This window comes from Hyaena hyaena, unplaced genomic scaffold (assembly GCF_003009895.1).
Source record: "Hyaena hyaena isolate Hyena2069 unplaced genomic scaffold, ASM300989v1 scaffold_970, whole genome shotgun sequence".
Classification (NCBI taxonomy): Eukaryota; Metazoa; Chordata; class Mammalia; order Carnivora; family Hyaenidae; genus Hyaena; species Hyaena hyaena.
In genome coordinates, this window is record NW_024081595.1 from 220,136 (window position 1) to 236,228 (window position 16,093).

A 16,093-nucleotide genomic window follows, 5' to 3' on the forward strand; every position below is an offset into this window, starting at 1 on the left:
GTTTCATTGATCTGTTCAATTGTTTCTTTGGTCTCTATGTTGTTTATTTCTGCTCTAATTTTTACTATTTCTCTTCTTCTCCTGGGTTTGGGGTGTTCTTGTTGCACTGCCTTTAATTCCTTTCAGTGAGCTGTTAGATTTTGGACTTGTGCTTTTTCTAACATCTTGAAATAGGCCTGGAGAGCAATGTACTTTCCTCTTAGGACTGCCTTTGCCGCATCCCATAGATTTTGGATTGTTGTGTTTTCATTTTCATTTGTTTCCATATATTTTATAATTTCATCTCTAATTGCCTAATTGGCCCATTCATTCTTTAGTAGGGTGTTCTTTAACCTCCATGTTTTTGGAGGTTTTCCAAACTTCTTTCTGTGATTGATTTCAAGTTTCAAAGCATTGTGATCTGACAGTGTGCATGGTATGATCTCTATTCTTTTATATTTCTTGAGGGCTGCTTTATGTCCCAGTATGTGATCTATCTTGGAGAATGTGCCATGCGCACTTGAGAAGAAAGTAAATTTCCTGGCCTCAGGATGTAAAGTTGTAAATATATCTGTCAGATCCATCTGGTCCAATGTGTCTTTCAAGTCCATTATTTCTTTAGTGATTTTCTGTCTGGTTGACCTATCCATTGCTGTAAGCAGAGTATTAAAGTCCCCTGCTATTAGCACATTCTTATCTATAAGCTTGTTTCTGTTTGTGATTAATTGTTTTAGATATTTAGGTGCTCCCATGTTCGATGCGTAGACATTTATGATTGTTAGTTCTTTTGATGGATGGACCCTGTAATTATTATGTAGTGCCCTTCTTCATCTCTTGTGATTGTCTTTAATTTAAAGTCCAGTTTCTCTGATATAAGTATAGCTACTCCGGCTTTCTAATGATTTCCTGTAGCATGATATATATTTCTCCATCCCCTTACTTTTAATCTGAAGGTGTCTTCCCGTCTAAAATGAGTTTCTAGTAGACAGCATATAGATGGATTTTGTTTTTTTATCCATTCTGCTACCCTATGTCTTTTGATTGAAGCATTCAGCCCATTTACATTCAGTGTTATTATTGAAATATGTGGGTTTAGAGTCTTTGTATCTTTTGTGGGGTTCATGTTTGTGGTGGTGTCTCTGGTATCTTTGTTTCTTTCAACATTTCCTTCAGAGAGTCCCCCTCAGGATTTCTTGTAGGGCTGGCTTAGTGGTGACCAATTCTTTCAATTTTGTTTATTTGGAAAGATTTTTATCTCTCCTCGTATTTTGAATGACAGGCTTGCTGGATAGAGGATTCTTGGCTGCATATTTTTACTGTTCATCACATTGAAGATCTCCTGCCATTCCTTTCTGGCCTGCCAAGTTTCAGTAGATAGGTCTGTCACCACTCTGATAGGTTTCCCTTTTTATGTCAGGGCCCTTTTCTCCCTAGCTGCTTTCAAAATTCTCTCTTTGTCCTTGTATTTTTGCCATTTTTACTATGATATGCTGTGCAGAAGATCGATTCAAGTTACGTCTGAGGGGAGTGCTCTGAGCCTCTTGTATTTCCACATTTACTTCCTTTCCCAGGTCGGGGAAGTTCTCTGCTATAATTTGTTCCAGGACTCCTTCAGCACCTTTCCCTCTCTCTTCCTCTTCTGGGATTCCTATGATATGGATATTGTTTCATTTGACCCTATCACTGAGCTCTCGAACTCTTCTTTCATGTTCCTGGATCAGTTTGTCTCTTTTTTTTGTCAGCTTCTTGTTTTTCTATAATGGTGTCTTCTAAATCACTTATTCTCCTTTCTGCCTCTTCAATCCGTGCATTGGAGATCTCTAATTTTTTATGTATCTCATTTATCGCATTTTTTAATTCTTCATGTCTATTTTTATTTACCATTCTGTCTGTAACCATAGTTTTTTTGATGTCCCCTATGTTTTTTTCAAGCCCAGCTCTTAATTTTACCATTATTATTCTACAGTCTTGTTCAGTTTTGCTGCTGATACCTGTTTTGAGCAGTTCATCCGCTGTCATTTCTTCTTAGAGTTTCTTTGGAGGAAAGCTCTTTCGTTTCGTCATTTTAGTTACCTTTTCTGGCTCTTGTTAGTTTTAAAGACTTGTTATGCTCTCCGCACCTATGAGCGCTGCTGTATCCAAGAAGACTCTTTGACTTTCCAGGGCCTATCCTTTCAGAGAGTGTTTTTTGAATGGTATCTCTTGGTCTCTCTTTTTGGGACCTTGGTTATTTTATTTTCCTACTTGTAGTGATATTTGGGACTCTCCACCTTGTGTACTCTGGCTTGTTTCTTGAGGTAGCCATTGGAAGGCTTTCTCAGTGGATTCTGTGTCCTTTTTCTCCCAATCTCTTAGGTTTCGTAAGGTTTCCGATGGCTTCAGATCTTTTCCATGTGAGGTATGGGCGCGAGTGCAAGTACGGACCTTTCTACTTCTCTGCCATCTTGCCGGAATCCTTTCTTGTTCTTCATTCATTCTATTCTTAAGTGATATTCCAGTGTGGTCCTGCATATAATGTGATGTCCTGCTTCCTTGTCTGTGTGTATATGTGACAATAAACTATTGTCTATTTAATCTCTCCAGCTTTGAGTGGCATGTGTTTACCCATCTCTAGAACCGCAGGGCAAAACTTTGTACTTTACTAAGGGAGTGAAGAGTTGACGAACAAAACAACTGGTGACATGAGCAGCGTGGTCCATTCATGACAGAGGGCACCCAGACAGCTTAACCTGATGCTCCTTAGCTAACTTTCTGGTTCCTAACATGGGGGAAGGCTTCCTGGGACAAAACCAGTTGCTGGCTGGCTTGTGTTCTAGCTTGTGCAGTATTCTTTTATCCTTCTCAGTGCTTCCATCTTCCATGCTATACCATCATACTTAGCCGCCCCCCCCCCACCCCCCGAGAACTATTGTAAATTGACTATGTCATGGCATGAGATGCTGCTGGGTGAAGCCTGTGTCTGCCAGGTGGACTCTGGGACTCTTGCCACCAACTCTGAGGCCAGGGGGTCTGACAAGCTCATACAAAGTATGACGAGAAGCTAATCTTTCAGTAAGAGTTGGGGTCATTGACAACATAGTGTCTTGAGTGTTGTTTGCACTTGAGCAGGCTAGAGCTCTCAAAGATAAATATTTAGGATATTGTGACTAGCAAGGTACTGGTGATAGGTCATTTGGGGCAGTCACCCAGCCATCATTCAGGAAGGTAGATCATTGACTTAAGGTTTTGCAGAAAGGCCGAGTTTCAGGTCACCAAGAGAAGAATAAAGGATGATTTCCCATTATGTCATAAGAGTAAGGGTGGGGGTAGTGACAAGGGTCGGAACCTAGCCCTTCTCCTGTGCTGCTGCTTGCTGTGCTGCTATTGTGTGCTCTCCTGACCCCCAACAGTACTGAGTTGCACATCATGGTGGCCAGTGGTCCCAGCACTATGAGATATAAAGGGGGCAAGGAGGAGTACTGGGTACTCCTCTGCACTCTCCTTGCAAGATCCCTAACCAATGCGCTTGGGGTTTATTTATATACTGCTGCTTAATACCTGCCCAAGACTAATCTTGGCACTCTAGGTCTTGAATACTCACACCTGGGCCATAGGTAAAATGACTTAATTGGTTGTGGGACCCTGATTCCAGGAAAATTGACTGGCATTCCCCAGAGGAAGTAGGAAACCACTGAGTTCCCTTTCCTCCATAACCACTGAGAAGGTCTATATTATGAAAGATTAGATGAAGACAAAAACAGAACTATGACTGGCATGTGACCAGATACTCACAATAGTAAAAAGCAAAGAGGGAAGTCCTCCCAGCAGAAGATGGGGCTGCAGCAGAGAACAGTGTTAGTCTCCAGGCCTCTGGGCTGTGGCCCCATTCTGCTGTGGCACTGCACTACTTAGACTTCTGTTCCAACAAAGACACTAATTCTGAGAGTTATAGAGAAAAACACCCTCTGATCTGTTGTACCCCTGTGGTACAGTGGGGGGTGGTTCATTCAAACCTAAGTCCAGGGTACTTAAAGCATGCAGTTATTGCTGTGAGGGTGTCCCTTAGCTCCAAGATACTGATTTGGGGCTATTGGAAGAAGAAATTGATAATCCTGGTAAAGAGACCCACCCCCCACTTCAGGTTTGTCCAGTGACAAAATGGGTGGGGAGAGTGATAGCAAAGAAAGAGATAGATGAGAGAGACAGAGATTCTATCTCCTCTACCAACAATAATATACTCATATACACATAATTCTTATAGATCATATTAATTGACAGATAGAGGTAGGAGGGTTCCATGATTTTAAATTAACATTAATTGTGGAGCATTGTGTAATTACATAAAAATCTGTGTCTACACATTTATAGGCTTCTTATTAGCATTAAATATGTTAATAATAATTAATGTTTATTCTATACATAGCATATGGCAGAAGCATCATATGTACTATTTCATTTAATACTTAATACTGTAAGGAAAAGGTTTTTATTGTCCCTTGTCTCTAGTGTAGATGTGATAAAACCAAGGCATAGCAAAATTTAATATCGCTCCAAAGTTGTATGCTTAGCAAAAAGTAGAGAGAACTCCCAATCCTCTGACTGCAGAGCCCATATACATAAATGTTTTACATGCAACCACTGTTTGTGATCATGTGTAGTAGAGAGCCTGTCATACATGATGTAAGACATTACTTCTCCAACTTTCATGTGCCCATGATTCACTTAGGATCCCACTGAAAATCAAACCCACAGACCATGATTTGACTAGCAAGGATAGGGAATCAGAGCACTGAAATTAGTCTCTAAATGATAGTTCTGAGATTCTGCTGTTGATTTGGGACAGACTCCCCACCATGTTAACCAAGCTCTGGGACTTGTAACTATTTCTGGGAAAGAAGTGTACATTGAACGTGAATATCTGTATAGAGTATCTGTTGTGTTCTGGGCATTGTACTACATACTGTAGGTAAAATGTCAAATAATCCATTGTCTCCTACAGGAGATTCCTATGTGATGGACTCTGAATGCAGTATACAGTTTCTCCCCTACTAAGGTGGGTGAGTGCTCTCAGTGATGGTGAACTTACTCTCGCTTACTCTCAATAGCATGTCTAGATGATGCAAGTCCTACCTCTTGTCAAAAACCACCCTCCAGGGGCGCCTGGGTGGCTTAGTCGGTTAAGCGTCCGACTTTCGCTTGGGTCATGATCTCGCAGTTCGTGGGTTTGAGCCCCGCGTCGGGCTCTGTGCTGACTGCCAGCTCAGAGCCTGGAGCCTGTTTCAGTCTGTGACTCCCTCTCTCTCTGACCCTCCCCTGCTCACGCTGTCTCTTTCTCCTAGAAATAAATAAAAACATTAAAAAAAAAAGAAAAGAAAAAAAACCACCCTCCAGCATTATATATACCTCTCTGATGGTAAACATTTCATTCTTACTCTCAAATGTCTCTAAATTTATAAAAACACAAATATAAACAGGATTCTTGACATATTAATTACATACTTCTGTTTAATGAAACAGTCATTACTTTTCACACATTTAAAATTTTCTCCCAGTTTATAGAATATATTGGTTAATAAGAATGGATTTTAACTATGCTTATATGTTACTTCATAATATACTCTATGAACTGTTTCAAAACTTATGCTGTTCTAAAATTTGTATTCTAGACTCATACTACCGTTTCTTCCCTCTAGCTTCTATTAATTAGGCTACAAACATAGATGAATAAGGCAGCTAGTGAATTAAGACTACTGACATCGTGTGAAGTAGAATAGTAAGTCAGTAACTACAAGAATGAATACAAATTTATAAATTCAAAACTGAATTGTAAAACGGCTTCCAAACATCAACTAGACAGAAAAATCTGAACTAAGGTGGATAGGTTCAAGTCATTCCTATCTAGTTTATGAACAAAAGATGAAATGTTTACATGCCATAGGTAGTTTCATAATTCCAACAGCAAAATCAATTGTTCTAGCTGGTGCTGTAAAAATCTATGGCATAGTGGGGCTCAAAGTTGATATCACATCATAAATACAATAATCAAATGTGAAAGTGAACACAGCTTTAGAGACATGTATAGGCATACCTCAGAGATATTACAGCTTCAGTTCCAAACCACCACAAAAAAATTAGTATCTCAGTAGAGCAAGTCAAATGAGGCTTTCAGTTTTCCAGTGCATATAAAAGTTATGGTTACATTATACTATTATACTATACATTATAATATAGCCTATTAAGTGTGCGGTAGCATTATGTCTTAAAACACAAGGTGAATACCTTAATTTAAACATACTGCTAAAAATGCCAACAATCATTTGAATTTTCAGCAAGTCATAATGTTTTTGCTGGTTAAGGCTCTTGACTCAAAGTTGATGGTTGCTGACTGATCAGGGTGGTGGTTGCTGAAGGTTGGGGTGACTGTGGAATGTTTTAAAATATGACACTGAAGTTTGCTGCATTGATTGACTCTTCCTTTCATGAATGATTTTTCTGTAGCATGTGATGCTGTTGGATAGCATTTGACCCATAGTAGAAATTCTTTCAACATTGCAGCCAGTCCTCTTGATTAAAAGCTGCTGCTTTATCAACTAAGTTTACATAGTATGCTGAATCGTCATTGTCGTTTCAACAGTCTTTCAGCATCTTCACCAGGAGTAGATTCCATCTCAAGAAGACACGTTGTTCATCCATAAAGAGCCATTGCTCACGCATTTAAGTTTTACCATGAAATGGCAGCAAATGCAGTCACATCTTCAGGCTTCACTTCTAATTTTAGTTCTCTTGTTTCCACCACATCTGTAGTTCATTCCTTCCCTGGAGTGTTGAACCCTGACAGTCATCTATGGTGGTTGGAATCAACTTCCTCCAAAGTCCTATTTATGTTGATATTTTGACCTCTTCCCATAAATCATGAATGTTGTTAATTGAGTCTAGAATGGTGAATCTTTTCCAAAAGGTTTTCAATTTACTTTGCCCAAATCCATCAGAGAAATAACTATCTGTGGTATTGCCAAATATATTTCTTAAATAATAACACTGGAAAGTCAGAATTATTCCTTGATCCATGGGCTACAGAATAGATGTTGTGTTAGCAGACATGAAAACATTAATCTTACTGTACATCTTCATCACAGGTCTTGGGTAACCAAATATAGTGTCAGTGAGCTCTGGTATTTTAAACGGAATCTTCTTATCTTTCTCTTTAGTAATAGGTTTCAATAGTGTGCTTAAAATATGCAATGAAGTATGTTGTAAACAGATGTGTTGTTATCCAGGCTTTGTTTTCTGTTTTGTTTTGTTTTGTTTTGTTTTTGCATTTGTGTTTTTTGTTTTGTTTTGTTTTCATTTATAGAGCACAGGCAGAAAAGATTTAGCATGATTCTTTAGAGCCCTAGGATTTTGCAGAAGAGTAAAACCTCTTCATTAAGCCCTAACAAGAGAGTCAGCCTGTCCTTTGATGCTTTGAATCTAATATTTGACTTCTCTCTAGCTATGAAAGTCCTGGATGGCATCTTCCTCCATTGGAAAGTCTATTTTGTCTACATTGAAAATCCATTGTTTAGTTTAGCTGCCTTCATGAATTATCTTAGCTAGATCTTAGGGATAACTTGTTGAAGCTTCTACATCTGCACTTAACTGCTTCACCTTACACTTTTATGTTATGGAGATGACTTCTTTCTTCAACCCCAAACCTAAAGTTTGAAGGTTCCAACATTTCTTACGCAGCTTCCTCACCTCTCTCAGCTTTCATAGAACTGATTAGGCTCTGGATTGGGCTTTGGGTTAGGGGAATGTTGTGGCCGGTTTGACCAGCCCACTTTGTCCAGACCACTGCAACTTTTCCCATATGGGAAAGAAGACTGTTTTGCTTTCTTATCATTCATGTGTTCCCTGAAGTAGCACTTAAAATTTCCTTCAAGAACTTTTCTTTTGAGTTCACAGCTTGACTAATTGGCCCAAGAGGCCTAGCTTTTGCCATTTCCTGGCTTTGGACATGCCTTCCTCACTGAGCTTAATCATTTATAGCTATTGATTTAAAGTGAGAGATGCGTGGTGTGACTCTTCTTTGAAGATGAGCACTTAGAGGACATTGTAAGTTATGAATTGACCTAATTTCAATATTGTTGTGTCTCAGGGAATAAGGATGCCCAGGGAGAGAGATGGGAAATGGATGGTCCATGGAATAGTCAGAACACACACATTCCTGGATTAACTTTGCCATCTTACAAACTTAAGGGCACTTAGTGGCACCCAAAACAATTCCAATAGTAGCATCAAAGATCACTGATCACAGATCACCATAACAAATATAATAATAATAAAAAGTTTGAAATTGTGTAAGCCTCAGAATGTGATATGAATACAAAGTAAGCAAACGCTGCTGGGAAAAATGGTGCCAGGAGACTTTCTGGACACAGTGTTACTACATATCTTCAATTGGTACAAAGGCACTACTGCAAAGCACAGTTAAAGAAGTGCAATAAAATAAGGCATGCCTGGATAGCACATGTGCACTAATGTCTATTATTAATCTTACAGAGGCAGTATTTATTTATTTAACTTATTTTCATTAACGGGAAAATTCAAGTCAACACACATGATCATCCCATAAGAATTTCAAGTAAGGGAACATTTATAAGTATCTAGATATGTTTTACAAATTACCACACAATTTTTCCTACTCTAATATTGAGCTGTACATGAATCACACACTTCAAATGGACTTCCTATCATAAGGACCTTCTGCCAGCACTTGTGAAATTAGATAATAAATAATGGCTAAATGAGATTATGATCTCCCTTGCTGGCATCACACTCAAGCTACAGTCTACTTTTCAGTGTACCTCATAAAAAAAAGTATTGTTCTAGAAAAGGCTAACTTATTTAACTACCTCTCCAGATTCTTATATGTGTATAGTGATACAAATTTTGTGTTTGTGTATGTACTTTGTGGCCTCTTGCCCAGTTTCTGTGTTACCTGAGGCTGGCACAAGTTCAGGATAAATAATATCTAACGATGTTAGAAAGCTTGACTTTTATGTGCTCATCAGGCAGTAGAAGATGGATGATATTGTCAAGGAAATTTTCATTACAGGAAAAATGCATACTGTTTGACAGACAATTCATTTTACGCCTTTCACACAGAGATTATATCCCAAGAGTTATGTTTCAAAGTTATCAAAAACAGGAAATACGTTTTATATTTCTAACTGAAAACAATAGCACTAATTAGCTTGCTTTGGGGAAACTGTGATAAAAATATTAATGTCGATCAAAAGTCATTAAAAGCACAAGACTTGCAGTGATGTAAAATATGTATTCATATGAAGTAGTAGAGAAATACACATGATAAATGCAATTTGAAATTAGAGAGTTTTGGTAAATTATTTAGACATCTGTATGTTGGAAAGATTACTTTTTATCTATCTATGATAATAATTAAATTTCAATTCTGTATAAAGCAAATAACAAAAATTTTATGGAGTGAATGTCTTTAGTAATTATTAACAATAATATTATGTATGCCTCAGAAGAGAAATCTTGTCAGTACAATGTAAAGTATTTGGTTTATACAGTCTAATCAGAAGATTATATAATTAAAATTCTCCTGCAAGAGTTTAGAAACAATAGGTAGAACATACCTCAACATTCCCTTTAAAAATGGCATTGGCTTGGAGTTCCTGGGTGGATCATTCACTTATGCGCCCACCTCTCAATTTCAGCTTAGACCATGATCTGGCAATTTCATGAGTTCAAGCCCAGCATTAGGCTCTGCACTGACAGTGTGGAGCCTGCTTGGGATTCTCTCTCTCTCTCTCTCTCTCCTCCTCCTCCGCCTCCTCCTCCTCCTCCTCCTCCTCCTCCTCCCCTACTCATTGTCTCTGTCTCTCTCAAAGTAAATAAATAAACTTAAAACAAATTTTAAAGATGGCATTGGCAGTTGTACATAATACACAAGAGACCAAAAACAAAACAGAATGTGGTGTATGATGTAAGTGAAATTTATTAAGTGAAATTTTGTGAAAGGGATGTTTTTCCAAAAATTATTTTTGACCATGGGGCGCCTGGGTGGCTTAGTTGGTTAAGCAACCGACTTTTGCTTAGGTCATGATCTCGGGGTTCATGGGTTCGAGCCCCACGTCGGGCTCTGTGCTGACTGCCAGCTCAGAGCCTGGAGCCTGTTTCAGTCTGTGACTCCCTCTCTCTCTGACCCTCCCTTGCTCACGCTGTCTCTCTCTCTCTCTCCTAGAAATAAATAAAACATTTAAAAAAAATTATTTTTGACCTGATTAGGAATCTCTCAGTCCAGTGAATACTTTTCAGTAAAATGAGAAATACTTGATTTCTTAAAAATGTTAAATCACTTGCATGATTTAATTGGGTTTTGATGTTCACAGTGTTATGTGTGAATTTGTGGAGATATATATACACATATCTATGTGTATATATATATATAGATACATATCTATGTGTATATATATATATATGCTTATATGTATTTTCTTGCGTCACTCAAGTGCCAATATTTTACCCTGCAGGATCCTTAAAAACTGGGTTAATTTCTGAAACTTAGGACCACATCTGTGCTGTGTGTGTGTGTGTGTGTGTGAGAGAGAGAGAGAGAGAGAGAGTCAGCATCATGTTCTCAGATCAGCTTTGTCTGTCTTTGTGAACATAGAAAATACAGTTTCTGCAACAAGTGTTTCATATTTTCATAAAGGGATTGAATTTCAGTCCCATTAGGTGTTTGAGACACTCCAGGAGAGAAGTTGATAGTCCTGGGTTGGCCAGCACCTTTTTGATTCATGGTCAGGGTTTAAAGGTTGAAGCTTACCTTGGCTCATATTCCTGTTCCTGAATCAATCAATGTGGCTACAGAGGCAGGGTTATATTTTAATTAATATAGGGCAACAGTAGAGAAATGGTGTGCTGGAAGACAAGCAATAATAATAAAAATATATTTTACATATTATAAGGACACTAACCCTTATGTAACATATTTTCTAATAATTTATCCACCATTGTTTGTCTTTTGCTTTACATGGTGGTGTAATGTGTAATAATTTTATATTTTATATATAGTTTAACACTCTTCTTTATATGGTTTTTCTCTGATATATAATTTTATTTAAAATTGTTTTTAATGTTTATTTGTTTATTTTGAGAGAATGAGAAAGAGCATGCAAGCAGGGAAGGGGCAGAGAGGGGCCAGAAGAGACAGAATCCCAAGGAGGCTCCCCACAATCAGCACAGAGCCTGACCCCGGGGCTTGAGCCCATGAACTGTGAGATCATGACCTGAGCCAAAATCAAGAATTGGATGCTTAACCTGCTGAGCCACCCAGGTCATATATATAATATATAATTTATAATTATAACATATACATATAACGTATATGTATATGTTATAACATATACATATAATGTATTTAAAAGACATATTCTTCTAAGGTCAGAAAGAAAAAACAAACACAATTTTCTTATTTTGTTTCATTTTTTATATTTATTATTGGAATTAATTTCAATATAAGGTATGAGATCTTGATCTCTTTCTTTAATTATGAATATTTATTCTAACACCACAAATGGAACAATTGTTCTGGTTTTACTAATATGAAATATACTGTCTTAATACAGTAAATTCTTCCACCTAAGTCTGGTTTTGTGCTTTTGATTTAAAAAATTTAAATTTGCTCAGTTTTAAAGTCATATTTACTTTAAACACTTTAAGGTTTTATTTTGTAATAGTGATTTTTATTGCTTGGTCATTCATCAGATAAATTTATAGGTACTTTGTCATGTTCCAAAATATTCTTGCTGGAATCTTTATTTGAATTTAAACATATTTGTAAATTGATATAAAAAAATTACAGTTAATGTAATTAAAGTGTTATCACAAATGTGATGAGTAAATCCTTTCATTTACTCCCTTTTATAACATTTCTAATACTAATAAGTATATTATTATTAATTATAAGTATATTTGGCTCTGATTTTACATTTTATGATTTTATTACCTTTTCTATTTTCTATATTTATCGTTTTTGTATTTTGTTTTATTGATTATGTTTTTGCATCTTTTCTATCTAATGAATTGGAAAATATATAGCCCAATGAGATTTAAAATTTGAAACAAAAAACTTTAAAAACGAACATACATTGGGGTGCCTAGGTGGCTTAGCTGGTTAAGCGTCTGACTTCAGCTCAGGTCGTGATCTCATGGTTTGTGAGTTCCAGACCCACGTTGGGTCCTAGCTGATAGCTGGGAGCCTGGATCCCACTTCAGATTCTGTGCTTCCCTCTCTCTTTGCCTCTCTCCTGCTTGTACTCTGTTTCTGTGTCTGTCTCTCTCTTTCAGAAATGAATAAACCTTAACAAATTTTTAAAAATGAATATATGGGTTTTTTGAAACCAGTTTTTGGTTTATAGCTTAATTGATTATAAAGTGCTGAGTTCCTATATATCCTTTCCCTTTTTTCATATATGATCTCCTCTGTTATTGATACCCTGCAACACAGTGGCATGTTTGTTACAATCAGTGAAACTTTATTAACACATAATTATCACCTAAAGTCATTGGGGCTCATTCTTGGAGATACACATTCTCTGGATTTTGGCAAATGTTTAGCAAAAATGGAATATTATTCAGGTAGAAATAATCTATCAAGCCATGAAAAGACACAGAGGAAATGTAAATCCATATTACTAAATGAAAGAAGACAATCTCAGAAAGGGTACATACTGTATGATTTCAAGTATATGATATTCTGTCAAAGACAAAACTAGAAATGCTAAAAAGTTCATCGGTTGTCAGAGATTAGTGGGGAGGGAGGGATGAATAGAGCACAGAGGATTTTTAGGTCATTGAATCTCTGTATGATACAGCAGCAGGTACATGTTATCATACATATACTAAAACCATTTTTAATTATTTAATTAATTAATTAATAATTTACATTCAAGTTTAGTTCACATGTAGTGCAATAATGTTTTCAGGAGTAGATTCCGGTGATTCATACCCTATGTATAATAATACCCATGCTCATACCAACAAGTGTCTTCCTTAATGCCCCTTACCCATTTGGCCCATCCCCCCCACCACCGCCCCTCCAGCAACCCTCATTTTGTTCTTTATATTTAAAAGTCTTATGGTTTATCCCCTTCCGTGTTTTTATTATTTTTATTTCTCTTCATTTTTGTTCTTCTGTTTTGGATCTTAGATTCTACCTATGAGTGAAATTCTATGATACTTATCTTTCTCTGACTGACTTATTTTGCTTAGCATAATACCCTCTAGTTCCATCCACATTGTTACAAATGGCAAGATTCCATTCTTTTTGACTGCCACATAATACTCCAGTTTGTGTGTGTGTGTGTGTGTGTGTGTGTATGTATATATATTTCCTTTTTTTCATGTCTTCTTCAATTTCTTTCATAAGCTTTCTATAGTTTTTAGTGTATAGATTTTTTACCTCTTTGGTTAGATTTATTCCTAGGTACTTTATGGGGTTTTGGTGTGATTGTAAATGGGATACATTTCTTCTTTTCCCTTTATGTCGCTTCATTATTGGTGCGTAGAAATGCAACCTATTTCTGTGCATTGATTTTTATATCCTGCAACTGCTGAATTCATGGGATCAGTTCTAGCAGCTTTTTAATGTACTCTTTTGGGTTTTCCATACAGAGTATTGTGTCATCTGCAGAGGGTGAAAGTTTGACTTTCTCCTTGCCAGTTTGGATGCCTTTCATTCCTTTGTTTTGTCTGATTGTTAGGCTAGGACTTCCAATACTATTTTGAAAAACACTGGCAAAAGTGAACATCCCTCTCATATGCCTGACCTGAGGGAGAAAGCTCTCAGTTTTTCTCCATTGAGGATAATGTTAGCAGTGGTTTTATTAAGAAAGGATGCTGTATTTTGTCAAATGCTTTCTCGGGATCTATTGAGAGGATCATGTGCTTCTTGTCCTTTCTTTTATTGATGTGATGTATCACATTGATTGTTTTGCAGATACTGAACTAGCCCTGCATCCCAGCTATAAATTCCGCTAGGTCTTGGTGAATAATTCTTTTAATGTATTGTTAGATCTGGTTGGCTAGTATTTTGTTGAGTATTTTTGCATCTTTGTTCATCAGGGAAATTGGTCTGTAATTCTCTATTAGTGGGGTCTTTGTCTAGTTTTGGAATCAAGGTAATACTGGCTTCATGGAATAGTTTGGCAGTTTTCTTTCCATTCTACTTTTTGGAAGAGCTTCAAAAAATAGCTGTTAACTCTTCTTCCTTTTTTTTATTTTTGAGAGAGAGAATGAGAGAGAGAGAGACAGAACAGAAGTGGGGGAGGGGCAGAGAAAGAGAGGGAGACATAGAATCGGAAGCAGGCTCCAGGCTCCCACACTGTCAGCACAGAGCCCAACATGGGGCTTGAACTCATGAACCGTGAGATCATGACCTGAGCCAAAGGTGGATGCTTAACCGACTGAGCCACCCAGGTGCCCCTCAGCTGTTAACTCTTCTTTAAATATTTGGTAGAATTCCCCTGGAAAGCCATCTGGCCCTAGAGTCTCATTTGTTGGGAGATTTTTGATTACTAATTCAATTTCTTTACTGGTTATGGGCCTGTGCAAATTTTCTATTTCTTCTTGTTTTGGTAGTTTATATGTTTCAAGGAAATTTGTACATTTCTTCTAGTTTGCCAATTTTTGGCATATAATTATTCATAAGATTCTCTTATTATTGTTTGTATTTCTGCTGTGTTGGTTCTGATCTCTATTCTTTCATTCTTGATTTTATTTCTTTGGGTTCTTTCCTTTTTCTTTTTGATTAAACTGGCTAGAGGCTTATCCATTTTGTTAGTTTTCTCAAAGAACCAACTCCTGGTTTCACTAATCTATTATACTGCTTTTTTTTTTTTTTTAATTTTGAAAGCATTGATTTCTGCCATTATCTTTATTATTCCCTTTTTCTGCTGGTTTTGGGTTTTACTTGCTGTTCTTTTTCCAGTTCTTTAAGGTGTAAGTCTAGGTTATGTATCTAAAACCTTCTTTCTTTCTTTAGGAAGGCCTAGATTACTATATACTTCCCTCTGATGAACAGCCTTTTCTGTGTCCCAGAGGTTTGGGACTGTGGTATTATCATTTTCATTGGCTTCCATGTACTTTTTAATTTCTACTTGAATTTCTTGGTTAGCCCATTCATTCTTTAGTAGGATGTTATTTAGTCTCCATGTATTTGTTGTCTTTCCAAATTTTTCCCAGTGGTTGATTTTGAGTTTCGTAGTGTGGTGATCTGAAAATATGCACGGTATGATCTCGATCTTTTTGTAGATAATGAGGGCTGATTTATGTCCCAGTATGTGATCTGTTATGGAGAATGTCCCATGTGTACTCGAGAAGAAGGTGTATTTTGCTGCTTTAGGACATAATGTTTTGAATATTATCTGTTAAGTGCATCTAGTCCAGTCATTCAAAGCTATTGTTTCCTTGTTAATTTTTTGTTTAGTTGATCTGTCCACTGCTGTAAATGGAGTGTTGAAGTCCCTTACTATTATCATATTATTATCAAAGAGTTTCTGTATCTTTGTGATTAATTGATTTATATATCTGGGGGTTCCACGTTGGAGGCATAGATATTTACAACTGTAAGATCTTCTGGACGAATAGATCCCTTAGTTATGATATAATTCCCTTTATCATCTCTTGTTACAGTCTGTATTTTAAAATTTGGAATGTCTGATATAACTATTGCTACTCTGGTTTTCTTTTGGCAACCATTAGCATGATAGATGGGTCTCCAACCTTTTACTTTCAATCTGAAGGTGTCTTTAGGTCTAAAATGGGTCTCTTGTAAACAGCATATAGATGCATCTTGTTTTCTTATCCATTCTGTTATCTTGTGTCTTTTGATTGGAGCATTTAGTTCATTGGCATTTATAGTGAGTACAGAAAGATGAATTTATGGCCCATTATGTTGCCTGTAGAGTTGGAGTTTCTAGTGGTGGTCTCTCGTCCTTTCTAGTCTTTGTTGCTTTTGGTCTTTTTTGCTCTGTTTCATCTTTTCTTCCCTTAGAGAGTCCCCCTCAAAATTACATGCAGGACTGGTTTAGTGGTCATGTACTCCTTCAGTTTTTGTTTGTCT